This window comes from Cryptotermes secundus, unplaced genomic scaffold (genome assembly GCF_002891405.2).
Source record: "Cryptotermes secundus unplaced genomic scaffold, Csec_1.0 scaffold289, whole genome shotgun sequence".
Classification (NCBI taxonomy): Eukaryota; Metazoa; Arthropoda; class Insecta; order Blattodea; family Kalotermitidae; genus Cryptotermes; species Cryptotermes secundus.
In genome coordinates this window covers 234,804-261,838 of record NW_019722431.1, presented here as the reverse complement: position 1 = coordinate 261,838, position 27,035 = coordinate 234,804, and the positions used below count along the sequence as shown (strand labels likewise).

General features: G+C 44.7%; 1 protein-coding gene across 1 annotated transcript in view; it reads right to left on the bottom strand.

Annotated features, from left to right (window-relative positions):
* Positions 1 to 9,661, bottom strand: part of LOC111861371 (synaptotagmin-5) — a 78,271-nt gene extending 68,610 nt beyond the window's left edge. Inside the window, exon 1 of the mRNA XM_033750294.1 lies at positions 9,634 to 9,661. The gene's annotated coding sequence lies outside the window, so the exon portion shown is untranslated. The remainder of the gene's footprint in view (positions 1 to 9,633) is intronic.
* Positions 9,662 to 27,035: the final 17,374 nt, after the last annotated feature.

Below are 27,035 nucleotides of genomic sequence, written 5' to 3'. Positions count from 1 at the left end.
TTAACAAACCAAAACACTACATTCTTCCCACAGAGTGCATCTGCGTGTTCCGTATGGCTCTCACAATGAACAGCGACTGTTTCACCAAACAGCATTAACCGACTGGTCTCTGCAATGGAGATGCAGTCTGTTCTCTGTGAAGTAGGGATATTACACTCTTCTGGGATGTGACCCCGTGTATTCTGGTAGACAGGTACAATCCCCGTTTGCTTTTCGATGATGAATGCAAAGCACAGAGATGTTTCTCTGTTGCTGTCAGGTTCCTCTGCATGCTCTGTCAGCGCTGTGCTTAACCATTAACTCAATTATACAGACTGTATACAGTTGTGTGCAGGTGCAGACGCCCCCGCGCGTGCTGGCGCCGTGCACACCAGGCGCAAATCACAAAGCTCAGGGCCACAGCCCAAAAGGAAACAACTGCAGAGGGTCTGCATCTTTCCCAAGTCTTTCAAGTGTTATATCAGCAAACTAACCAACAAACTAAGTACCTCACCAGTTAACCGATCACTTAACCAACTAAAAATGTAATTAAACAACCAAGCAACCATTTACCCAAGAAGCTAACTAATCGAGTGACTAACCAACCATCTAATTAAGTAACCCGTCATCTATCTAACCAACAAAGGAACTAACCGACCACCTAACCAATTAAACATTTAATTTAGTAACGAACAAGCATTTATCCAACAAACTAATTAACTAACAACCACCTAATTAGGTAACCAACCACCCATCTAAGCAACAAATCAATTAACCGAACATCTAACCCATTAAAACTTAAATAACCAAACAATCATTTACCCCAAAACTAAGTAAATAACCAACCATCTGATTATGTAATCTCCCATATAACTATCCAACAAACTAACTAATAAATTAAGCAACGAACAAACTAACTTATCAGCCATATTTCTAACCAGTTAACCCACCAAGTACCTAATCAATCATGCAACCCATCACCATCATTACTATATGATATTCCACCAAGAGTTTGCAAGCCAATGGAAGATGTTGGGGAAAGAATGCAAGACGGGACCAGTCGCTTTGTTGGGCGAGATATGGCCACAGCCCTCCACCCCTCCAGTCCACAGAATCCAATCGACACTCGAGCCCTGTGTCCTTAAAAACCATATACATGTGTTTCTTTAATTTATTTGTGGATTAGTTAAAGGCGCTGCCAGTAGCTCAGGCTACACAGTGTCGAGTTACAGGATGACTGGTGAATGATGAATTGGATAGGAAGCGGTAGTGGCATAATTTCAGGTTATATTTCAGCATTTGCCTGGAACTACTGAGAAGACCCATGAAAATGAAGACACATTAGTCATACTCCGGGATGATATTCGAAAAAGCGACCTTCGGAATAAGAAGGAGGGGTGTATATTAACATTATCTTTCCCTTATAGTTATCTGATTAATATTTCTCATTTTGCCTTACGTGCTACATGCCCATCCATCTCATATTCCGTGATCTATAGAGTTTAAATATACCGAGGCATTCCAACAGCGACACATGTAGAACAATGACGTCACATTTATTTAACTTTAAGGGCGAGGAGGAAGTAAAAATGTGAGAGGGTAAACGGTGAGAAGAGATAAAGACTGATGAAGAAATCCAGTGCAATGAAATCTGTGAGCATTACGTGCACAAGAACGGGGCTTGTTCTCGCTATAACCAGAGCAGCGCGTTGCTTCATTATTATGTCAGCGCGACAACACGCCATTAATTTAGAACTGTCAAGAGAAAACCGCTTTAACGCGCAAAACCTTAGTCCTACCTTCGTTCAAAACAAAAAGAACACGACTAACTACATGAATAACAATGATCTATATGCAGGGATACCGGAGATCCGCTACAAAACAATTTGTCTAGATCAACAACGGAACAGGGTTCTGACTCGTGTTTTAATTGCTTCAGTTGAGGTTCTTTTAATCATATAAAAATCAATACAAAATAAAGCTATCCCTGTAAGTGGCCGTGGACGCCCACAGGCTTGTGAGACGTCGAGGCTTCCACATTTTCTAGACAATCGGCTCACAGACGGCGGTGAGGTTGTCAGCCTTACTCGCCGGCCGCCCTTTACCCCCCAGGAAGATTCCTAGTACTCATTTCTCTTAGAGGCTGAGTCGACCTCAGGGAATCGAACCTGCGACCTTCCGGCTTGTAGCGCAGTGCCTCTCAACCAACTATGCTACCGCGTACAAGACCAAAAATATATTCTCCGATAGTTCAAACACTTTCCGAATGTATCTTTGCTATTCCATGCATCTTATTGGTTTGATGTTCAACTATTGCAAACAAAGCCCAATTGTTGAGTATGAAATCGCAACAGTGACACCGTACCGGAAACGGAATTCATTTGCTGTTTATTTTGTCACTGAGTTGATATCCACCATAAGAAAGTTTGTCTGTATTCAATTACAGAACAAGCTACACGCTTCAATTCCTATATATGATATTTTTAATGATGTGACTTAAAATGAGTACAAGACTGGAAATGCTCATATATTCTCCACTGAAATAAACATTTTCTCCGAATTGGTCTTTTGTTATTTCGCACAACTGATCGGCCTCCATGTTCATCTGCTGCAGGTACAAACCCCACTGTTTCGAAGTTAACCACATTACGAACATGTGAAAAAAAGACAGCAAATTGTGGGAAGAACTAATCGCGTACTGTCCTTGATAAGACAAGGACCCAATAGAAAGTGTTACCTCTCACAATTTCTCGTTGCCGTGGGAACGTCTTAACCGAGTTTATACCTAGCAACGCTAAGAGGGTACATTTTATTGAGCCGTCACCCAGCAAAGAAAGGAATAAACATATAGACACACAGACTGATGTGAGGGACTTATAAAGTGTGCTGTTAGGATGGGCTCGTGTGCCATGATATACACTGAGTTTCATAAAGATTAGTTGGGGAACTCTAAAGTTAATGGGGTGGAGGATTCAGACATACAGCATAAAGATCGGATAAGCCTACTTTCGTTTGTTTTTCAAGACAAAAGAATTAGGCTAAAAACAAGATTTTTTGTAGTCTGAAGTCCGAAGAAAAGAAATTCTTCGAAGATCCAGATGTAGATGAGTAGACAATATTAAAATGGGTCTTCAATAAATAAGATCGGAGTGTGTGGACTGGATTCAACTGGCTCAATACAGAGTCGAGTGGAAGCCTCTTGTGAATACGGTAATAAACCTTCGGGTTACATGAAACGAGATCAATTTCTGGACCAGCTCTTCAAAAAACAACCCTGCGAAGCCATATCCAGGTTCTTAAGTCACACGACAGCGAAGCCGGCACTTGTCGTTGCCAAGACAACGGCAGAGAAACAAGAGAGTGAGAACGGCGCGTTAATATTCAGGTTACGGAAGTCAGGGAGAGACTTGTGACACGTCTTAGGTACACTTCACTGCTCCTCCCGGTTCTCCTAGTCTCCTGGAAATTTAACTGAATGGAACTGAACTGAAATGAACTGATCTGTAGCTTGCTACACATGTATACTTACACTGCGGCACGCGGTAGTGTAACTGGTTGAGGCACAATGCTACAAGCCGGAAAGTCACCGGTTCGATTCCCGATGGGCTCAATGGATTTTTCAATTGACCTCAACGTCTCACAACCCTATGGGCTTTCACAGCCTGTTACATGGATAGAGCTACTTTTTATATATATATACGTATACTAACGGATGCTATCAGTTGATCTCCAGGCTTTTTGGTTAGCAACTAAATGCAAGGTAAAAGTAAAGCTTTCCCTGTGCTTAACTAATTAAGCACTACGCCATGAAGACGTACTGGGGAGTGAATATACAGATCCACGTATTTTTGGAGGAGAGCTTCACGCCCCGGTCGCTTTACCCCCGCAAGAAACACTCCCCGGTACTCACTGGATAGGAGATTGGGTACGCCCCAAAAGTGGTCTGGGCGACGTGGAGAAGAGAAAAATCTTGCCCCTCCTAGGGCTCGAACTCAGACCCCTACGCTGTCCAGCTCGTAGCCACTCACTATACAGACTACGCTAGTTTCGTGATGAAATCAGCGTATTTACATCCTTTATTAATAATGCTGATCATCTAGGATATGACGCTGTGAAGTCCGTCAGATGTTTGCTGACGTTCTAGGAGCATATAGTAGTACTTCCATTTTCAGGGGTTTATAAGGAGCGAAGCAACCAGCAAACAGATTTCTGCATGTCCTTGCCGGTTGTTTGTGTGGATTCCTCTTCCACCGGACTGCACGGGATCACGCTCCACAAGACAGTACAAAAGTAGTTTGTTGCAGTTCAGTAGCGCTGTGTAGCAGAAATCCATTTTGCCCCATGTCGTGGAGACATACACGCATGGGAAAGCTTTCGTAGGAAAGAAATGATATTTCGGATTCGAGATAAATACAGAAGAACAATCCTAAACCCGGAAATGATACATCGAGTCCGAAATCTCAAATCTCTTTCAAATGTAACAACGCTTCTAGCAAGAGAAACGGCCGACTGAAATATCTGGCAACGGCAGCTGTCTGCATTCCATGCTAAGTGCTCCAAATTCTTTTCCTATGACCAGCTTAAGATCTCCACCGAGCAGGCAAATGTAGCGGTACCGGTCTAGCCTTCTAGCCGTGAGGTGCTTAGTTCGAATCTCGATCATGGCATGGGTTATCCTCACTGAGGGTTACCTTCAGTTCCACCAGCCGAATGCTGGGATAGTATCTTGATTATGCCATGATCGTTTCCTTTCAAATCCAAACTTCACCAACCGCGCTACCGTTTGCTAATAGGGTAAACCCTCGCTAATCCGGTTGCAGTTAATCCGTATGTCGGATAACCTGGACCAAAACACGAAAAATTAAAAATTCTGTTCACATTTGAGTACACACTTTAAAAGACATATGGGATTTAGGAGCAGGAGGACTTCAGCTGGGGAGACTGAAGCCACACAAGAAAATATCCAAGACTGGCTTCAGCTAGATGGATTTCGACTTCTGATAGAGGAGGCTGTTGCAGTGGTGTTTTTATTTATTTTCATCAGCATTAACTACACGCATATTGCCTCAGATATGCACTAAAACTAAAAACTAAACCCCGTGGCTTGAGTCTGTAAGCGAACTATACCGACCGATCGAGCGACCGCCGCTTGTCGGCGAAGTTAGTGCAAACTTTAGCGGATAGAGAGTGTCGCGTGGTCAGGGCAACGGATCCCCACGGCCGTTACTTTCGGTTTCAGACATGAACCGGACTTAATTATTACACTTTTAAAGAAATTTGTAGTCTTTGCCTTTTCATACAAAGTAAAATCGTAATGATTTTGGAAGCACAGTGCGACGATGGATCACTGCAAGCGCTGTTCTTGGATATTAACTGTGCCGATAAGTGGACCTGCCAGCAATGGTCTCTCAGTCGTCAGCTGTCGATATTTTCATTATGGGATGTTGCGATCCGATCGCGAGCAAACGGCAACACTACTCAGTACACCTGTTCAGAACCGAACGCCGGTTAATGTGGTTGTTTTTTCGATTCCAAAACCGAGCAGGCTGGTCTAGGGGTAACGTCCTAGGCTTATTTTCCGGAGGCACTCGGTTCGAATCTCAGCTGGGACACCAGCTATCCTGACACTGGGTCATCGTGGTTTTCCTTAGTCCCCTTAGGTGTAGGCCGGGAAAATACCTTGGATAATGCAACGATTTCTTCCTTCGAAATCTTTTCTAATTCAACAATCATCATTCGCCCTACCACCAGACGCTTTACAGGGTGTAACTAAAGTGTACGGACAAATTTTGGCACGAGTTCCACATACCGAAACAAGAAAAGATATTCATATCAATGTATTCGGAAATATTTAATTTCTGAGTTGTATCTGAAATAGTACATTTATAATAAGTGCTCAGAATGTCCTCCATAAGATTCGACGAGCGCCTGGACAGGTCTCATCATGGACCGTGACATATCCGGGCAGTTGCGGATAGTCTGACAGGCATCCACACTGCGATGGTGAAATGCCTCTTCGTGGTCAACAGGAGCTGCATTTAGGTGTTCCCATAGGTAAAAATCCAGAGGATTGAAGACAGGTGACCGTGCAGGCCATGCAGTGGGTCCTCGTGTACCCATTCATTGATCAGGATACGTGTTACTGAGAACATCTCGCACAACACGAACACCTTCACGCATGTACCACACTCGTACTCTGCCGGTAGTACAGTTCCTGTAGATTTTCCAGATCATGCAAGTGGTTGCCTGTAAGCTGATGTGGCAAAACCTACGGGCATATCAAACAATAACCAACAATCCCGGCCCACACACTGATGCTGAACCGCTGCTGGTGTCTACACAGTATTCTCGCAGCTATTAACTCAACAAATCAAAAGTTTCCGGACACATGTTGATCTGGCATGTGGAACTTCAGTTACATTCTGCATAGTCCAGGTGCTGACAGCACCGTTAGGATAACCTAGTAACAATAGGTCGAACCCTCTCTACTTCAATGTCGGTAAGTTCCAAATGCTGCCCACAGCTGCGCTGACGTCTGTCGGGCTCCGCTTGATTGAACGTTAAACCGACGACCCCGTGGGCTGCTAATGTTCTACAAGCGTAACAATATTTCAGCGTTCTCTAATAAATCCTGCAATATCATGAAATCGCTGGGCTTTGTGGCGTGGTATCAACTGTCAGCTGGTGAAGTCTGCAGCCTGCAGCCCAGGGCCAGTTCTGCTGCTTGCCATCCCCGCCCAACACACGCGCTTTGCGACCGCCCACACGACCTTTACATAAACTTTCCTATGAATTAGAGCCTGCCACGTCGCTGTTAACAATCGGCATCAACTTGGGAACGAGAGACATCCAATTCCTCACCCTTCAACAATGTTGTTCTGTCCCCATGCAGCCCGTTGAAAGTCAACCGACGTTACGGAGTAACATACTGCCTCCATCTTCAGGGTCGAAGAATAAGCCAAGAAAAAACAGGGTGAAGAAGGTAGTAAGCACAGGGTTTCCTGCTTGACTTATTCTTCGACCCTGAAGATGGAGGCGGTATGTTCCTCGTAAAATTCGGCGTCATATCCCGGAAGACAGAACTGTATTTATGGTTTGTTTAACGACGGTCTGAGTATGTGTCTGTACTGCACCGAGCAGTAGGATGGTTAATGAATGATAAATTGAAAGGGATATGGAAAGAGACGGCCGTAGCTTATTTTAAGACTGTAACCAGGAGGAACTGAGGAAAACAACGGGTAGTCGGTGTCATGGGCAATATTCGAAACGGGCGCCTCTGGAATAAAGATCAGAGGCGTACGCCATGAGTCGTCGGTATAGCGACTGGCTACGGGAGGGATGACAGATGCCTCGGAGTTCGAGTCCCGGTAGGGTCAAGAAACGTCCAGACCGGCTGTGGACCGCACCCAGCCTTCTATCCAATGGGTACCGGGGAGAATTTCCTCGAAAGTAAAGCGGCCGGGGCCCGAAGCTGACCACTCATCTCCAAGTAGTGATGAGATTAAGAAAACGTGGATCTATACATCCACTCCCACATACGCCTTTATGGCGTAGTACTTAATTAGTTAAGAATATGGACAATTTTTTTAAGGTCTCAGTCAGCTTGCTCGGTGAATCCTCGAAAATAAACAGATAAGGAAAAAACGAAGGAAAAGAAGTAGAGGGAAGCAAGGAAGAAACATGTCAGAAATCACGGTGACTGGTGTAACGTTCAGAATAATGCCACACAGGCTACAGGAGGTGCTGACACACCGGACGGAACGGAGAGAGCGGGTTGGCGTGGCGGTAACGGTCTACAGCTGATCTCTGGATGTGTTCGGTTCGAATCCAGGCCGGGACATCGGCTGTCCTGACTAACGTTTTGTCGTGGTCCACCTCAATCCCTCCAGAGCAAATTCCACAACCTCTTCCAATTCACGAACCATCTCACCACTTAACGCTACGAGCAGATGCGGGAGGGACGATCCCGCGTGAGGGACTGCTGCTTACTGAATACCGAACAATGACGAAATCCGTTTCACCAGTAGACGTGGCGTACATAACCGATGCAATTTCTGAACCTACAAATTTCAACCCTGAAGATGGAGACAGCATATTCCTCCCAAACGTCGCTATCCGCCTACAAAACTATACGGTGTCACAAACCACAGGATAACGTAATAAACCTGATGTTCCGCGTTTGGGCCCCTCGTGTGCGTACCAGTAGGTTTCTGGAAACGCGGTTCCATTTGGGGAGGTGATACACGGCATGAACGTTCAACAGAATCGTCACAGCCATTTTGTTTTTCAGTGTCATTCGAAGGACCCCCATAATATTTGAGCTGTGGTTTTCAGATAAGTTTGTGCCCTGCGTATGAATAAAACCTTAGAAACCGTTCAGGCGCTAGAGAGGGGCACATCGACAGTCAGACAGACGGCATTCGCATCCGCGGTGGGGGAGAGGGGTTGTAAAAGTGTAAAGCCGTCAGAAAATCGGGATGAGCCGTTGTCACCCTCGCAATACTTTCCCATGTGTACGGCATACATGAGACAGCAAAATCTGACTGGAACTGAAAATGTTTTTATCCGCAGACTCGCGAGCCACGGTTTCGCCAAGTCGGATACATAGAAAGTGATGTAGAAACCTAGTTGGTTACCTGAGCGGTAAAGTTTCGAAAAGCGCTCGATTCGAATCCCGGTCAGGACACGAGCCATCCTCACCGAGGTTTTTCGTGGTTTCACTCAGTCCCTCCTATATAATGTGGCGGTGGTACCTCGATTTGGTCTTGAGTATTCCTTTCCAAAGCCTCTGTGATCTACCATCCACCAATCAGCCTATCATCCGAGTTTAATCCAGAAAGAGTGGACAGAATGAATGGAGACAAGTTCGCCGGCGATAGAGTGACATTATAAATCTAGGGCAGTGTTTTTCAACCGCCGGGCCTTAGTCTTGTAGAAAAATAATTTACCGGGCCACGGACTCACAACGGTTGAGAACCACTGATATAGGGGACAAGAGCAAAGCGAAGGATACTGTAGAAAGACTGTTTTGAGGCCGGTACAGGCATTAAATTGCTTATTCCGTAAAGCGGACAAAAGAGGACATGTAAGACCATTCACAGATTTAACGTTGGTCTTCTGGGGAATGACACCGTGTAGTCTGGTAGGTGGTTATAAACGTTTCGGAGGACCATACGGTCTCTATCTTCAGGTTGTTCCGAAACGTTGCAAACCACCTACGAGACTACACGGTGTCATACCCCAGAAGATCGCAATCCGAAACAAAGATTATACAAAGCATTATTTTTGCCGGATGTTACGGTGGAATGAACATTTTAATGAGACACAGTAGTTCTCACGGCTGTGAATGTTAAGGTTACGTTCTACCTTGATGATGGAGGCGGCAAGTTTCTCCGAAACGCTGGTGCCTATCTAGTACACTATGAGGCGTCACCTGTTCCTGTGTGTTACGTTACATCGTTGTCAAAATCTATACAGCGTTGAATGGCAGCATGACTGATGAACTGGAAAGGATCTGGAAGGAAACGGTCGCGTCCTAATCGAGGTACTATCTCGGTATTTGTCTGGAGGGACTGGGGAAAACTACGGGATAGCAAATGTTCCAGTCTGCACCTCCCCAAATACAACAGAAACCCGTGCAATATTTTAATTTACCTTGTAGGAGTTAAGCTGTTCCACCTGAGCGTCACTCTCGGGATAGCAGCTGTTTGCTGGACTCCAATCGGCCGGGCGGGCACCACAGCGACAGAGGTCTGACTGCGCGCCCTGCCTAGCGTTGGCAGCAACAGCAGACGGGCGGGAGAGGGAACAGATGCGCGCGTATTCACATTCACTTGTTCCCTGGTCCACGTGACTACTGAGTGGCCTTCTCCCCTTACCCTCGTCAGAGTGGGCACAAATGTTACACTTTCCACGATACTCACGAGATATATCGCCTGCGAAGAACATCTGTTCTACGTTTCTTTCTGGTAGACTAAGAAGCGTAAATGTAAGCTTTCGGGTTTTCACAGCGCAGAACGTTCAAACTGACGTCTTCCGGGCTGTGACATCGTGTAAGCTTGTAAATGTAAACCAACGTTTCGCAGGAATATATTGCCTCCATCTTCAGAGTTCAAGTGAGTAAATTTTGAAATTCCCTCTTTTCCTTGTCCCGCCTTTGGACCTGAGTGACCATCTTATTTGCAACGTGTCTACGTAGCTCAGCCAATTTCTTAACCAGCATACTTCAACCTTGAACATGGACACGCCATGTTCCTTCGAAACATCGGTATCCGTGTACAAGACTACACAGTGTCAGCCCGAAAGACCACAATGGGGGGGGGGGGGGGGGAAACGCGAAATTGTTCCTGAAATCACTTAAGAACCACGCACGAAGACGTATTAGGGGAGCGGAGGAATAAATCCAAGCATTCGTAACTCCTGTCATAGCTGTAAGTAAATTGTTAGCTTGACGCCATGGCCGTTTGCCCCTGGGGAAGGAGCGCCTGGTCCTACCTGGATAGGAGATTGGGTGATGACTTGAGAGCCAACACTCGCTTGCTGCCTGCATCTTGCTTACCCTATTCTCCGAACCTGAAGATGGAGGCGGTAAGTTCCTCCCGGCAGGGACAAAAGAATTTTCCCTTTTCCACAGCGTGCAGATCGGCTCTGGGGGCCTACCCATCTTCCTATCCAACGGGCACGCGGGGGTCTTTCTCCGGGGGTAAAGGGGCCGGCGCATGAAGTTGGCGAGGTTATGAATGGTGGTGCTATACCTCCACTCCCCATACGTCTTTATCGCGTGGTGCAGGGACTACTTCACCCTGATCACCCTCTCAATGCTCATTTTCCCTTCTGTCCTACTTCTTGCTCCTTTCGTGTCCTCACCCCTTCATCATTCCTCGCGGCCATGTCAACATGCATCCATCGCAGCAACACGAGGCGCGGGCTGTTCTCGAGGGACTGCGCCCGGCTCACAGCAATCAGGAGCCCCTTCACAGTGACTACTGTCCACTGTCTTAGTCACTACGTTCACTGAGCTACGAGTATCACGGCTTCACAGCTTTTGCTGAAGATAAACAGATTTATCCGGCGCTGTTTCCAACCGACCTGTACACAATTTCACGGGTAATCACTTTTCTTAAAGGAGGGCATGCCGTAGCGTAGTTGGTTGAGGCACTCTGCTACAAGCCGGAAGGTCGCGGGTTCGATTCCCGACGAGGTTATTGGATTTTTCAATTGACCTAATCCTTCCAGCCGCACTATGGCCCTGGGGTTGGCTCAACCTCTATCAGAAACGAATATCAGGAAACTTCCTTGGGGGTAAAGGGCGGCCGGAGCGTAAGGCTGACAACCTCACCGCCATATGTGAGCCGAATGTCTAGAAAATGTGGGAGCCTCGACGTCTCATAACCCTATGGGTCTCCACGGCCTGTGACAGGGATAGCTTTACGTTTTTTACTTTTACTTTTTTTTCTCCAGGGATAAGGGCTGTAACTCTGATTTAGTTTCTTTCTAGAAGCTGCGCTTTCAAAAAGTGAATGACAGAGAAGGCATCTTTTGTGAGACGAGCGATTTTATTGGATTTGCTGTTCGACAGCGCCTAGGCGTGACTGATGTGTTCCTCACCTCGTAACGCGGTTATGTAAACTCGAGGCAAGTATGTAAAGCGTCAAGATACTGTTCCATTTCTCCTTTCAGTCTTCGAGGGCTTTGTCAGCAAGAACAGAGTCTATAGTCCGGTCGCGATTTACTGATCCCTAGCATCGGCGCTCAGCGCTGTCCGCCTCTAGACAGCAATGGCCAATAGTGACGTTTTGGCAAGGGGCGCTGGGAGTTGTATTATTTTATTCGCGAACACTGTTCCACTGCCACGGATCCGAGCAGGCTGGCGTGGCGGTAACGCTCTATATTTGTTTTATATTTTGCTTTGGACTTGTATCCGGAAGGTTCTGTGTTTGGATCCAAGCTGGCACATCGGTTTTCCTAATTGCGGGTTTTCGTGTTACTTCTCAGTTCCTCCAGGCAAATGTTAAAACAATGTCTCGATTAGGTCACAACCGTGTCCTTTCACATACTTCCAAATTCATTCATCACCATTCATCCCACCATGAAAGCCGGGATAGCTCAGTTGGTATAGCGACTGGCTACAGCTGCACGGCCCAGGGGTTGGAGTTCGAGTCCCAGTAGGAGCAACAGTTCTCTCCTCTCCTCGTCGTCCAGACAGGTTCTGGGGAACACCCAGCCGCCTATCCAGTGGTTACCGGGGTATTTTCCCCGGGGGTTAGGCGGCTGGGGCGTGAAGCTGACCACTTACCTCTAACTAGTGCAGAGGTCAAGATCTATACATCAACTCCCCCATACGCCTTCAAGGCGTAGTGCTTAATTAGTTAAGTGCAGGGACAACCATACCTCATCATCCCACCATGTGACGCTACACAGTCTGAGGGTCCCATTTCCAACAGGAGACACTGGCGCTTGCTGCATTTCGTTCCGAACCTCTCGTCCTTCGGTCTGCTGTCTAGAAACATAAGGATTACCGTATTTACGCATGTATAGGCCGCACATTTTTTGCCAAAAATTCAAGAGGAAAACTGGGGTGCGGCTTATATTCGAAATATTCGAAATCACACTTCATTTAAAAAAAATTATATTCATAATTAGTAATACAGGGTGTAATACTCCTGAAATAATATTCCAAGAAAATTATTTTTTCTATAATTTCTGTCTGAAAATTGTGCTGCGGCCTATACACGCACGCGGCCTATACATGCGTAAATACGGCATCTCTTGTTTTGTATGGACGGGAAGAGCACAGGTTCAGGTTGACTACAAACCGTACAGGAGAATGTGAAGCTTCATAATTCGCACACCTAGCCAAACTTTATTAGGGTGACCAAATCAAGGAGGATGAGATGGGTACGGCCTGCAGCATGCATTGAAGAGAAGACAAGTGATGCAAAATTTTGATGGCAGATGCAGAAGGAAAGAGGGCACCAACAATACGTAGATGTATGTGAGAAGATAATATTAAAATACGTCTTAAAGAGATTAGAAGGAAGGATGTGGATTGGATTAAACTGAGTCAGGATAGGAAACAGTGGCGGGCTCTTGTGGGGACGGCAATGAAACTGCGAGCTCCGTACGATGATGTGGATTTCTTGAGTACTGAAGCACTGTTTGGTTCTCAAGATGAGCTCTCGTACACGGAGTGTGTCTTACTTATGATTGTAATTCACATCAGTTTATTTGAGACTTCACCAACAGCGGCGGAGTATAACTGGCAAGCATGTAAATACGTAAGCACAAAAGAAAATAAAGGGAGAAAATGGACCAGAAAAAAAAGGAGGGGAATGGAGTAAAAGGAGATTTTTTTAAAAATAATAATTCATTTCAACTCTGTATTTATGTGTTCACTTAACTGCCCAAATGCCAATTATAAAGTAACCCCGGGTAGAAGCAAGACACAAAACAAATACATGCACATAAAGAAAACACAAAACAAAGCATTCTGAATCACTTGAAGATAAAGTTGTCCCTTTGCTTAATTAATTCAGCACTACGCCATGAAAACGTTTCGGGGAGTGAAGGTATAGCTCGACAAGAGGCAGCGTGAGCCCCACAGCTGGTATGGACACTGTGGAGCGCAGAAAAATTTCTTGCCCCTTCCAGGAATCTATTGACGGCCATTCAGCCCATATCCCGTCGCCAAATATATATCGTTTAGATAATAATTATAATTCCATTCGTACAATCGCGTTAAGCATTGGGGGCGGCCGCACACCAACTGCGTCAAGACAGGCATCCAGACATGAGATAAAAGACGCAGTCTTGCTTCATTCGTGATTCGTCAGCAAGAAGCTGACGTCAGCATCATGAATCAGACCGGTGTGGGGCGGTTTTTATAATCTCATTCGTTTCAACTGTGCTCCTGTCTTTGCGTCATGTCGCAGACACCGTGTCTTGACTGTTACATGTCTTGTCGCATGCCGGTGTGCGGCCTACCGTATGCGGCGAGAATATATATGNCTGCACTGAACTGAACGGCACTAGGGCGGGCGGGCGGGCGGGAAACGTAACAGATTGTACCCTGGTGGTCCACTTCCACCGCAGCTGAGTGCTAGGGCAACATGATGAAGATGAGTGAACAGAAAGAGCAGATACTCGGTGTTGATAAGATAACGGCTAATGGCGAATGTACGAGACCGAGGAACAAAAACAGTCCCTTCACAAAACACAACCTGATTACAGCAAGCCTCTCACCACGAAACCAACTGCTGCAATCTTCAACTAAGAACCAATGTAGGATCCGAGGGCCTCACAGCCCTGGTTAGGAAGAGTACTGTCCTCTGGGATATAACGCCGTGTAGCCCATTGACAGTCAACCAACGTTTCGGAGGAACATGTTGCCTCCATTCTCATTATCGAAGAATAAGCCGACGAAGAAACCAGCGTTAAAAACAGATGGCAAACAGAGCTCTGAATATGGAGATGGTATGTTCCTCCGAAACGTCGGTTGACTTTCAACGGACTATGCGGCGTTATATCTACATGCGTCTTGGAACAACGCAACGCTTTCTCTTCAGGGTCGAAGCGTAAGCTAAGCGAGAAACAATCCCAGTGATTTTCATGATGGAGGCAGTACGTTTCTCCGAAACGTATGTGAATTTCTACCAGATTACACGGCGTCACACTCCATTATCACTGATCTGAAAATCTCAGATCATTCGATAGGAGTTCCACGCCTAGAAAATACGAAGTTCTGCAACACGTAATGCTCGAAAGCTGATACACACGGACCGTCAAAATGTTTTCGCTGTTTCTATCGGCTTTCTCGTCACGTGACAAGTTGTTTGTACGTATTTGTAGGCCGCTGCGCAGTTTCAGCTGAACATAAATCTCAAGCAGCTCCTAATCCAACCACAATAAATAACTCTAACACATTGAGACCGTGTATTCTGACTTGAGATTAACTTCCGAACACGTTCTTTGAGAGTTCTATCGTATATAACAGTCCGCTGCTGCAAAGCTCATCGCAATACAGATATCACACTCACACTACCGCGAATTATTCCACTTGTATTTTGGTAAATACGAGGCCCTTATAAAGGAAATATTCCAAATAAACATTCAGCCCTCTTCGACTTTAACATGTTTATAAACTCATAAATAATTACGAGTATTTCTCACAGGAATCTACAAGCAAATTTATGTGTATCTCGAAAAATTCCGTCTTCTGGGATGTGGCTCCGTGTAGATCCTGTGTGAACTGACGTTTCGGAGGAACGTATCGCTTTCATCTTCAGACCAAGTCTGCAGCCACCTGTTCAATCTGGTTCCTTGTTTGCGGATTTTTCTATCCTGAAGATGGAGTCGATAGCTTTCTCCGAAACGTCGGTTCACACAGGATCTACGCGGAGCCACAACCCAGAAGACGCCATTCTTCATGGTCACCGCCGTGAAAACCTCAAATCTTACTTATGTGTATCCCCTTCCTTGCTTAACTAGTACAAACGTTAAAGTGGAATAAAGGAAGGCACGCGGTAGTGTAATTCGTTGATGCACTGTGATACAAGCCGGAAGATCGCGGGTTCAAGTCCCGATGAGGTCACTGGATTTTTTCAACGGACCAAATCCTTCCAGCCGCACTACGGCCCTGGGGTCGACTCAGCCTCTAACAGAAATGACTACCATGAATATTCTTGAAATATTCTTCTGGGTAAAGGGCGGCCGGCGCACAAGGCTGACAACCTTGTCGCAATCTATGAGCCGATTGTCTAGAAAATGTGGGAACCTCAACATCTCACAACCCTATGGGCCTCCACGGTCTGTTATAGGGATACTTTTACTTTCTACTTACTATGCTAATGTACAGAGGAGTTCTATCTACTGGGATGTAAATCCCTGTAGTCCGTTGAAAGTCATCCGACGTTTCGGAGGAAAATTTTGCCTTCATCTTTGCGGTCTAAAAACAACCAGACTCCCTGACCCTCAAGACGTATGTGGTAAGTTCTTCCGAAACGTCGATTGACGTTACATGCCAGAAGACAGAGCCCTTCATAACCACCGCTGTGACAACATCAAATCCTAAAAAGCTTAGGGAAACTTTAAAAATGGGCAAAATAATTGTCAATTTAAGAACATCGCGTGCCACAATTTAAGGTACAGATAATCTCTGCACGCGTCACTCAATTGTATCTATGATCATTTATCTAATAACCAATAAACTCCCCTTCTAGAAACTAACAGTCTGTGATAATCAAGACTTTCCAGCATTTTATGCAACCTGAAAGTGTTCACAAGAGACCGCCATAGGTCATAATTTGGGGATAACTGAATCCAGTCCACATATTCTAAACTTATTTAAGATTCGTTTTAATATTATCCTCCCATCTACCGCCTATGTCTTCCAAATGCTCTGTTTCCTTCAGGTTCTTTGCCAAAATACTGCATGCTGCTTCCTTGGCTTACTCTTCGATCATGAAGATGGAGACCGTATTTTCCTCCGAAACTTCTCCATTTTAACACATTTTAACAGCGTTTATCGACAATAAGCATATAGCACTGGAGCGCGCGTACATATGAACTGCTTTCTCTTCAATTTCAATAAAACGAACAGGGATACCACGTAAACGTGACTAGCTAATGGATTCTCGGGTTCGATTCCCGAGACCGATGAGACCACCGCAGAACACCCCCCCCCCTTACGTCCAATGGGCAGAAAAGGTCTGTGTCCCCGAGGATAAATCGGTCGGAATGTGAAGATGCTCACCAACGCCCGCCTAGTTCTGAGACAAAGAATTCATGAAGCGTTATCTCTTCTTCCCCACACGCCTTTACAAACAATTACACACAGACGAACCTTTATATTTTATCCACTCTTACGTAAACATTCATAAAATGGAAAATATTTCAAATCATATTTTCAGATCTCAATCTTATTTGTCAATACTCAGAACACGTGCCAGTTTACAGACAACTTTCATGGTTTCACGAAATCTCTCCCAGTGCATGTCAATACAGCACTTAGAAAATAAAATATATTGGCTGATTCCTTCAGATCCTTTTCTGATTGCTTTACTGTCTCGCTGGACGCTACATAATCTCTGCAGCTTAACGACTATCGCTGATTTACGATATACGGCAGGGCTCAATCAGTTGCTTAACACGTACCGCCGTGTTGATGCGGCAACTTCTCCGACATAACTGTTGTGCGTATTGCCCGTTATAGGCGAACTCTATACAAATCGATACATTTATACGAGAAACCAATGAAGTCTCAACGGGTAAACTTGAACATTTCCGGTCTCTGGTTTCGGTATTCACACATAACCCTTTCTTTAATACACACTATACATCAGAGCCCTTGAGGCACACTCTGAAATCACTATTTCACTTAACATTAACACTGAGCCAGAGTACAGTTTCGAGCTCTTATGGTGAAGGTTACGAACTCTTCTGATCCATAACAAGAATAAATCCCTTATTCAATTAAAAAACCTTATGCCTCTCAGGCTATTTAAATACTGAGTGCTACATCTAGTCCAAAGGTATATGAGGTAACTGAGAAGTGAAGAAAATTACATACTGAGAAACTTCATAATCTCTATTCATCATCTAAGACAACCCTACACGATGGTAGAGGCAACAACGCACAAGCAAGGAGCACAATTACAGATTGCAGATGTAACACAACAACGGGCTTACGAATGGAAAAACAGGCCGCCAAAACAGAATACCTGAAGTAAATGATACAAGGCAAAACAAGTGGACTCCGCCCCTTGTGAGGTGTAATAAGAATTTTACAAAATTATAATAGATTTAATTGATTTAAATTAAGTGAACTACAGCGTGTGCTATTTTAAAGCATATCAATTGACTACGAGTATGATGTATTAAACCAGGAAGCGTGAAGTCGCATATGTGACGAACGGACAATATTAGAGCAGTGTAGCAGTTTTAGCAGAGTAAGACACCTGGAGATGGCCATTTGGGACCGAAACATGTCGTGTCGAAAGTGAAAGTGTAAGAAGGAGGGAACATTTTGTTGCAATGTTGACGGACTGTATAGTAGAAATAAACAGTACCGGATATGGTAATGAAGCAAAAAAAAAAAAAAACACGAACTCCGTGGCCTGTAGTCTGCAATCGAATTATACCGACTGAGCGACCGCCGCTTGTCGGTGAAGTTAGTGCCAACTTTTGCGGATAGAGGGTGTCACGTGATCAGCGCAACGGAACCCCACGGACGTTAATCTCGGTTTTCTAGTCCGGAGCCACTATCACCTTCAAATTGCTTCACAGTTATCCTCACGAGGCTGAGTGAACCCCGTTCCAGACCCACTACTTGTTGAAAATCTGGTAGGGCCGGGAACCGAATCCGGGACCTCTGGGTCTGTAGCCAGGAACACTTACCACTAGACCACATAGGCGGTCCGTATTCGAAGTAATATGGTAACATTTAAGAATTCGCAGGAAACACGTTACATCTCCGCTACAAAGCCCAACCCGTTAATGCTGTTTCGGGAAACAGTCGCTGTTTATTGTGAGAACCGTAAGGAACACATAGATACACTATGTGGGCAGAATGCAGAGTTTTTATTTTGATTTGAGAGCAGCTGGTATAAGTAACCACTTTGCTTTAAAGGGTTAATAACCTACTTAGTCTGTTCACAACTTCCAGGTTTAAACGAAGAGATGACAACGTTTTGGAGTAATGTATCACGTGAGTGGTAATTAATCAGTTAGTCAGTTTTCTACTTTGTTTGCACTTCTGAAGCTTACAGTCTCACAAGAAATGCTCCCCCTCTCCAAAATCTGACAGCTGTACAAATGAGAGTCATCGTGAAAATACAAGGGGAAAGTGGTCTCTCATGTGGGCTATTATTTCCTGAACAATCTACTAACACACGTACACATTTGAGTTGTTTTGAGAGGTGCCCAATGACAGAGTCACGTGATAATTTGCCGGATGGTCCGCCCCCGCACATAGCCGCCCTGGCGCCGGGGAATCGATCGGTCGGTGAGCAGTTCTGCTGCACTTCGTCCATCCCACGGGACGGACGGATTGGCGCAAAGAAACCAAACTTGTTCAGAAAACTGGAGCGCAGGATGAAATGGAAAGATACCCCGTCCTGTTCACACACATATGGCTGCTAACCGCGCAGGCGTGTTCATTTCCTATCCAAATTGCAAAACTACAGGGTGCTAAGTAACTACTAAGAGCGCGGTCATTCCTGGTATGCGAATTCCTCGCCTTTTAATGAACCCGACATAATTGTCGTGTTCACAAGAGCCTGAATACTCAGTTACCTGCCTAATTAAGCCATGTCCCAGATGCGGCTTGACACAAAGACAGACTTGACCGTCGGCCGTAACGTAACTCCGACTACAGACTGAATTCATTCTACATAATATATAAAGCATAGTCTGTACTTCACAGGAAACATTACGTCACGGCTACAAAGCCCAACCGGATATTGTTGTTTACAGAAACAGTCGCTGTTTGTGTGAACCAATAGTATGTAGTATGCTAAAGCTGGCAGTACATATGGTAACCAGTGGGTTTTAAAGAGTTAATCAGCCTTACTGTCTACCAAAATTACCAGGTAAATAACTAATTAGCTGCTTCGTTCTCAAACATAGCAACTCGCCATCACAAATGCAGCAGAACATACAGTACGCGCCATGAATGTTCCCAGTTAACATAACTACATAAGTATGTTTAGTCGGCAGATATGACTAGCTTACTGACTCTGACTAGCAGACCATGTAATTAGCCGTTTACCCGAGTAACGAAATTGAAAATTAAGTCCATGGTAGGAGAACCCCCAGATTCAACACCGCTGACACCAAAGTCCGCCACTGGACACGATCCTGAGCCAGATCAACGCATTGTGGTGATCGTGTACGTCCGGTCGCCTTCATGTTCCCTCTCCGAAGTCTAAAAGCTATGGGGATAAATTTACGATTCTGCGTACTGCATTATGCATTGAGCCGATACAACGTCATATAGCTTATACCGAACTTCGGCATTAATAAAAACTGTTCGTTGGCAGGACGATCGCCTCTGTGGTCTAGTGGTCAGAGTTCCTAACTACAGATCCAGAGGTCCCGGGTTCGATTCCCGGCGCTACCAAATTCTCTGAGGAGTGGGTCTGGAAAGGGGTCCGCTCAGCCTCGTGAGGATAACTGAGGAGCTACTTGAATGGAAAAGTAGCGGCTCCGGTTTAGAAAACCGAGATTAACGACTGTGGGGATGCGTTGCGCTGAACACGCGACACTCTCTATCCGCAAAAATTGACACTAACTTCGCCGACAAGCGGCAGTCGCTCGGTCGGTATAGTTCGCTTGCGGACTAAAGGCCATGGACTTCATGACAGGACATCCAGCGGCAAGTTCTAGAAGCTATCGTAATTCATATTTTATTGAACCCTATAAACTTTTCATGATATAACTCTCGATAAGAAAAGTCTTTATCTTGTGGGATATAACGCCGTGCGGTCCGTTGAAAGTCAGCCCATGCTTCGGAAGAACATATCGCCTCCATCTTCTGGGTTGAAGAGTAAGCCAAGCAAGAAACCAACATGAAGCAGGTACCAAGCTGAACACTTCTACCGACGTAAGCGTAAAATGGTAAATATGGAGATCTATTTGTAAGGCTGTTTCGCTTTGTTGCAGTATTTTTGCCTTCGATAAATTGTAATGTTATCCCTTCATTTATATTATCTCAAAAGACAACTGTAAAATAAAGTGATTTTTTTTTTCAAAATAGTGACCAGAAATTGATCATGATCCTTTGGTGTAGATATCTTACTTCAGTTTACAATTTTACCGAACAGCTTAGTGTACGAGTATCATTAACTTTCTAGACATGTAATCTGGAGTTCCTCTATTCGAATCTCGGTCGAAACACCGGCTATACTGAGAATTTCGTTATTTTCCTTAGTCCCTCCACGCAAAGGCCAGGATAACACATCAACAAACGCCTCCGCCCCCAAGACACCTTCCTTAAAAATGCCTCCCACCAGTCATCCTACGATTCGACGATATACAGTTTCGATTCTGACGTCATAAAATAAACCACGAAGCACCGGCTTACTGCTTCGAGTCTCATCAGGTGGTTTTATGGGCGGTGACGACGTGCAGCCGTCAAAGTATGTCAGTGGGTTAATCGTCACAGCGACAGCAGCAGCAGCATCATCTAAAGTTAATTCTCGTGTATACAGAGTGCAAGCAGTTTATTTCCCTGTAAAACTGATCTCTGTGCAATCTTATTCCATTTAGGAGACAGCCGGGTTCTGCGTCGGCCGGACCATGCCGCAAGGTGACGACACTGTGTTTGCATGGCGGGACGGCAATCTCGTCCGAATATCGCGTCAACACGTTGGCAAACGCAAGCATGGGGCAACAATTCTAGTCACGTTTGTCGCGTTACCGCTTCTACGTTTCCAGTTCGCGAACGTTACCTTCTGGTGATCCGTCAGTTAGTTATATATAATTAATTGAGTCAAATGAATCCCTGTAAAAAGTAAACAAAAAAATGTAAAGATATTCCTGTAACAGGCCGTGGAGGCCCATAGGGTTGTGAGACGTTGAGGGTCAAACATATCCTAGACAATCGGCTCATAGATGGCGGCAAGGTTGTCAGCCCTAAGCGCCAGCTGCCCTTTACACCCAAGAATATTCCTGGTACTCATTTCTGTTAGAAGTTGAGTCGCCCCCAGGGCCATACTGCGGCTGGAAGGATTACGTAAATTGAAAAAATCCAATGACCTCAACGGGATTTGAACCCGCGACCCTCCGGCTTGTAGCAGTGCCTCAACCAACTACGCTACCGCGTGCGCTTGTGCTTAATTAATTAAGCATCAGGCTATGAAAGCGTGCCAGGAAGTGGAGGTATAACTCCATTATTCTTGACTTCGGCATGAGATGGAACTGAGTGGTAAGCTTCACGCCCCGGCTGTTTTACCGACGGGGTAAAAAAAAACGATACCCATTGGATAGGAGGTTGGGTGGACCCCAGAATTGGTTTGAAGGCCGAGCAGAAAAAAATCTCTTGCCCCGCCCGGGAATCGAACCCCACCCGTCGCTATACTGGCTCCGTTAAAAATCGACGATTTCAGCCAAAACGATGATAATTTCGAGTCCTTTAAACTTTCTACACAAAAAACACATCCAAACTGTAATGTCGCTGTTTTTGTCTTTTTTAAGAATATGATCTTCTGAGGCGTGACGCCATGTAGTCGTAAGTGTAACCGATCACTCCTTTTTACTAACATACTTCGCCTAATTTATACATACCTTCATTTTTATGTAATTACTGTATCTCAACAAAACTCAAAATATGAATTCGAGGGAATGCGCATATTATCACGCAGTACGATATATATACGCAGTATATATTGCCATGGGCCATACATTAAATGGGGATGACTCATGACTCCTTATGAACTCGTGATTCAGTCTTGCTTTGTATTTATAATGCATGATGCAAGTCCCAAGAGCACATAGCCAGGGACTTCACAGAGGTACTTCCCAATGTATGACCAATGAAAAACGCCTGTTACTGTATGATGTCATGTTTAGCGGCAGTAACGTGATAGCGCAATTCTTTGTCCCAAGACAGGCAAAGCCTAGTATCTGAGCTGTGCAGACGCGTGATAGCGCAATTCTTTGTCTCAAGACAGACAAAGCCTAGTATCTGAACTGTCCAGACGCGTGATAGCGCAATTCTTTGTCTCAAGACAGACAAAGCCTAGTATCTGAACTGTCCAGACGCGTGATAGCGCAATTCTTTGTCTCAAGACAGATAACGCCTAGTACTTGAACTGTCCAGACGCGTGATAGCGCAATTCTTTGTCTCAAGACAGACAAAGCCTAGTATCTGAGCTGTCCAGACGCGTGATAGCGCAATTCTTTGTCTCAAGACAGACAAAGCCTAGTATCTGAGCTGTCCAGACGCGTGATAGCGCAATTCTTTGTCTCAAGACAGACAAAGCCTAGTATCTGAACTGTCCAGACGCGTGATAGCGCAATTCTTTGTCTCAAGACAGATAACGCCTAGTACTTGAACTGTCCAGACGCGTGATAGCGCAATTCTTTGTCTCAAGACAGACAAAGCCTAGTATCTGAACTGTCCAGACGCGTGATAGCGCAATTCTTTGTCTCAAGACAGACAAAGCCTAGTATCTGAACTGTCCAGACGCGTGATAGCGCAATTCTTTGTCTCAAGACAGACAAAGCCTAGTATCTGAACTGTCCAGACGCGTGATAGCGCAATTCTTTGTCTCAAGACAGACAAAGCCTAGTATCTGAACTGTCCAGACGCGTGATAGCGCAATTCTTTGTCTCAAGACAGACAAAGCCTAGTATCTGAACTGTCCAGACGCGTGATAGCGCAATTCTTTGTCTCAAGACAGACAAAGCCTAGTATCTGAACTGTCCAGACGCGTGATAGCGCAATTCTTTGTCTCAAGACAGACAAAGCCTAGTATCTGAACTGTCCAGACGCGTGATAGCGCAATTCTTTGTCTCAAGACAGACAAAGCCTAGTATCTGAACTGTCCAGACGCGTGATAGCGCAATTCTTTGTCTCAAGACAGACAAAGCCTAGTATCTGAACTGTCCAGACGCGTGATAGCGCAATTCTTTGTCTCAAGACAGACAAAGCCTAGTATCTGAACTGTCCAGACGCGTGATAGCGCAATTCTTTGTCTCAAGACAGACAAAGCCTAGTATCTGAACTGTCCAGACGCATGAGTGCGTCGTTCCCCAAAGTGAGAACAAAGGACTTTATACAGTCCTAAGTTAAAATGCAAAGAACGCTGTAAATAACCAATTAAATATAGTGCTATGTTGTGAAAGTTTGTCTCGAGTTTGTCTGACCGCCTTCGTTAGAGCCAAGGCCCAATTAACGGCCCTTGTGATAGTCTCATATTCCCCGACCAGGGTGGCACCCAACAATAATGAAGGTGAGGCTACATCGTCACCAAAGGCAGCTGCAACAAACTTGAACTTCTCCAGAAGGCAGCTGCGGCCAACTTTACCTACATCCGTGACTACACACAGACCCTACGGAAGCTACCTGCTACATAAGAGAACAGCGCCATGTTTGTTGGTGGCCATGACTCGTACTATTATGTTTTAATTGACGATGATTTCACGAGAGAAAGAAAGAGGGAGACAGAAAGAAGGAAAGAGAGAAAGCAGAGCATGGGGGAAGATAAATTTAGAGACACATAGAAGAGACTTCGAAGTTAATTAATACAATAAATTCTAGAAACGTATTTACTGAATTGTCGCTTTCAAACTTGTAATATCCCCCCTATAAACATCATTACCGTTACAGATACGTAATTAAGTTAATGGCCTTGATAGTATGCCTCTGCGATGTACATAGGAAAGTGGTGTGTGTAGCTGTGGGCAGAGTTCAGGTCTGCACAGCACACTGCTTCACTTTAGCTACATTCATTTCTGTTCAACCACAATTTGGCAGGGCACTGAAATTTACCCTCCATGAGTTTTCTCAAAACAACTGTCCAAGTGGCGCCGGTACGCGACAAGGGTAGGCCTCTACAGCTTAGTCGGGTTTGCCTGACTATCCATCCATAACAACTTCAGAATCGCTCAATGGCTTTTCAAGTTATTCACTGTTGCAAAGTCTTACTGAAGTGTGTCGAATAATTCAAATTTTAATAGATAAAAACCTGAGAAGAATAACGGACCCTTTTCACGAACAGCTACTTTTGTTTCTATGCCATCTTGAGAAGAACTCGCTAAACAGTTCTTGGGGCAGACATCTTTTCGAAATAAATGTTGTAGCGACAAACTAAACACACCCTGGACATTTTATTTATCATACACTTTGCCCTTAAGTACTGTGGCAAGATAATTACGGGAAAGGAAGTGAACGCATCAGACTTGCTAAGCATAGGGCCCACCTAACTCTTCTCTGTCCAGTGCATATTTAATGAAATATAAGGAAACGTCTTCCATGAGCTTCTGGAATGTAAACCCTCGCTAATCCGGATTAATTATGCAAAATATAGCCCTAAAAGGCAAAAGAAGGGCACAAATAAATAGAAAATTTAATACTATAGATAGGTAAAAGGTAAAGCTATCCCTGTAACAGGCTGTGAAGGCCCATAGTGTTCTGAGACGTCGAGGCTCTCACATTTTCTCTAGGCAACCGGCTAACAAATGGCGGTAAGGTTGTCAGCCCCACGCGCTGGCCGCCTTTACTCCCCAGGAAGATTTCTGTTACGAGGCTGAGTCGACCCCAGGGACATAGTGCAGCTGGAAGGATTAGGTCAAATGAAAAAATCCACCTCAGTGGAACTCAAACCCACGACCTTCCGGCTAGCAGCACAGTGCCTCAACCAACTAAGATACTGCATGCTCCCATAATAATACAGACAGTGCTGATGAAGCTGTCTTGTTCCTATATCCCATGTGTCTTTCAGAATACGTACTCAACTGCGAACAGATTTATATTCTGATTATCCAACACCCGTATTAGCCAGGGTTTACTGCAGCTGTACTTTTGTTAGTAGGCTGATACAATTCAAACCGAAATTCATCCAATACACAGCCCTTCCTCACTTCGAAGATTCAATGAAATATAGTTATAGAGACTTAGGTTATGGTTCTCAAGAGTTATGATGCCTACTATCTTCCAAAGACGAGAAGGTAACTGTAACCATTATGAAGCTTGTATGTGTCAAAATGCAAGGTTCTCGACCACAACATTCATCACAAGCACAGATTCTTGGGAGAGTTGGAACCCTTACTGTCTGTACACATGAAACATATCATGTCTCTAGATCACATAATTGCTGAGCTGAATTTCACCAAATTTGATTGTGAAGATTTTAATGTATGATGTAATACACAGATGGCTCATAGATGGCAGGGGGGTTGTCAGACTTATGTGCTGGTCACCCTTTAACCCCAGGAACATTTCTGTTACTCATTTGATATAGGCTGAATCAATTCCAAGGCCATAGTGCAGCTGGAAGGCTTAGGTCAGTTGAAAAATCCAGTGATCTCATAAGGAATTGAACCCGCAACCTTCCGGCTTGTAGCATAGTGCCTCAACCAACTACACAGCTGCATGCTCCACCTCCCCCACCAGTACCAACACATATATCTAGTAGAGTCGCCTAAAGCCGCTGCCATAAAATCCCATACTCTGAAGACAGTTATAAAGGGAGAATCCACAGAAACAGAGAGAAAATGAACTGAGAGAGGCCCAAAAGAAGCTTTCCTAGTAATGATCAAAGCTGAAGAGAAAATGCTTAGTCGACTGAGAAACATAGAAGAAACAGATCCCATGGAAACTAATGCTCTGGCAACGACAGTACACGATTGCTACAATTCTGCTAAAAGGCAGTGTAACTGGATTATATAGAGATCATTAACATAGGAATTGGAACAAGAACTTATGCATGCAAGAAGTGTAACTTTGGAAATGAGAAGCAGCTGAACAAGGGAACTGGAGTCATTTTAATGTGAAGTAGGGAACAGGGGTGACACATGAGTTCAAACTTCACAGCACTGTATCTATTTGAAACATATTAATGAGATGATTCTCATCTGTATTCACTGAAACAAACATTCAGCAAACACCAACACATTTCATTTGGGAAACTCATCAAAGTGCAGACCCATGTATTGGGCTCAGCATGCATGAACTGCATAAAACGTGAAGTACAATGGAAATTCGTATCTATTGGCTTATGTCTCTGACATTACTTTGATGAATCAGGATTAAATTTTGGTATCTGAGCGCCTTCTGCTGAAAGTTTTCCCAGTCTACTCGATTTTGTTATGCATCAATCCAAAACCTATTTCCTGGGAAGTACTAATAAAAAGGCGGAGGGCATACATAGATAGAAAGGACATCTCATAAGCTGCAGAAATTATGGAGGACACACAATGACCAAGGTGATCTCATAAGTTTCTTTTTATATTTTCAAAATAAGTAGGCTGAAAACCAGACGGCCTGTATGACATAAAATACAGATCTCATTTAAATCTCAAACACTGGGTATGAATGGCTAGCTCGCTTAATAAGT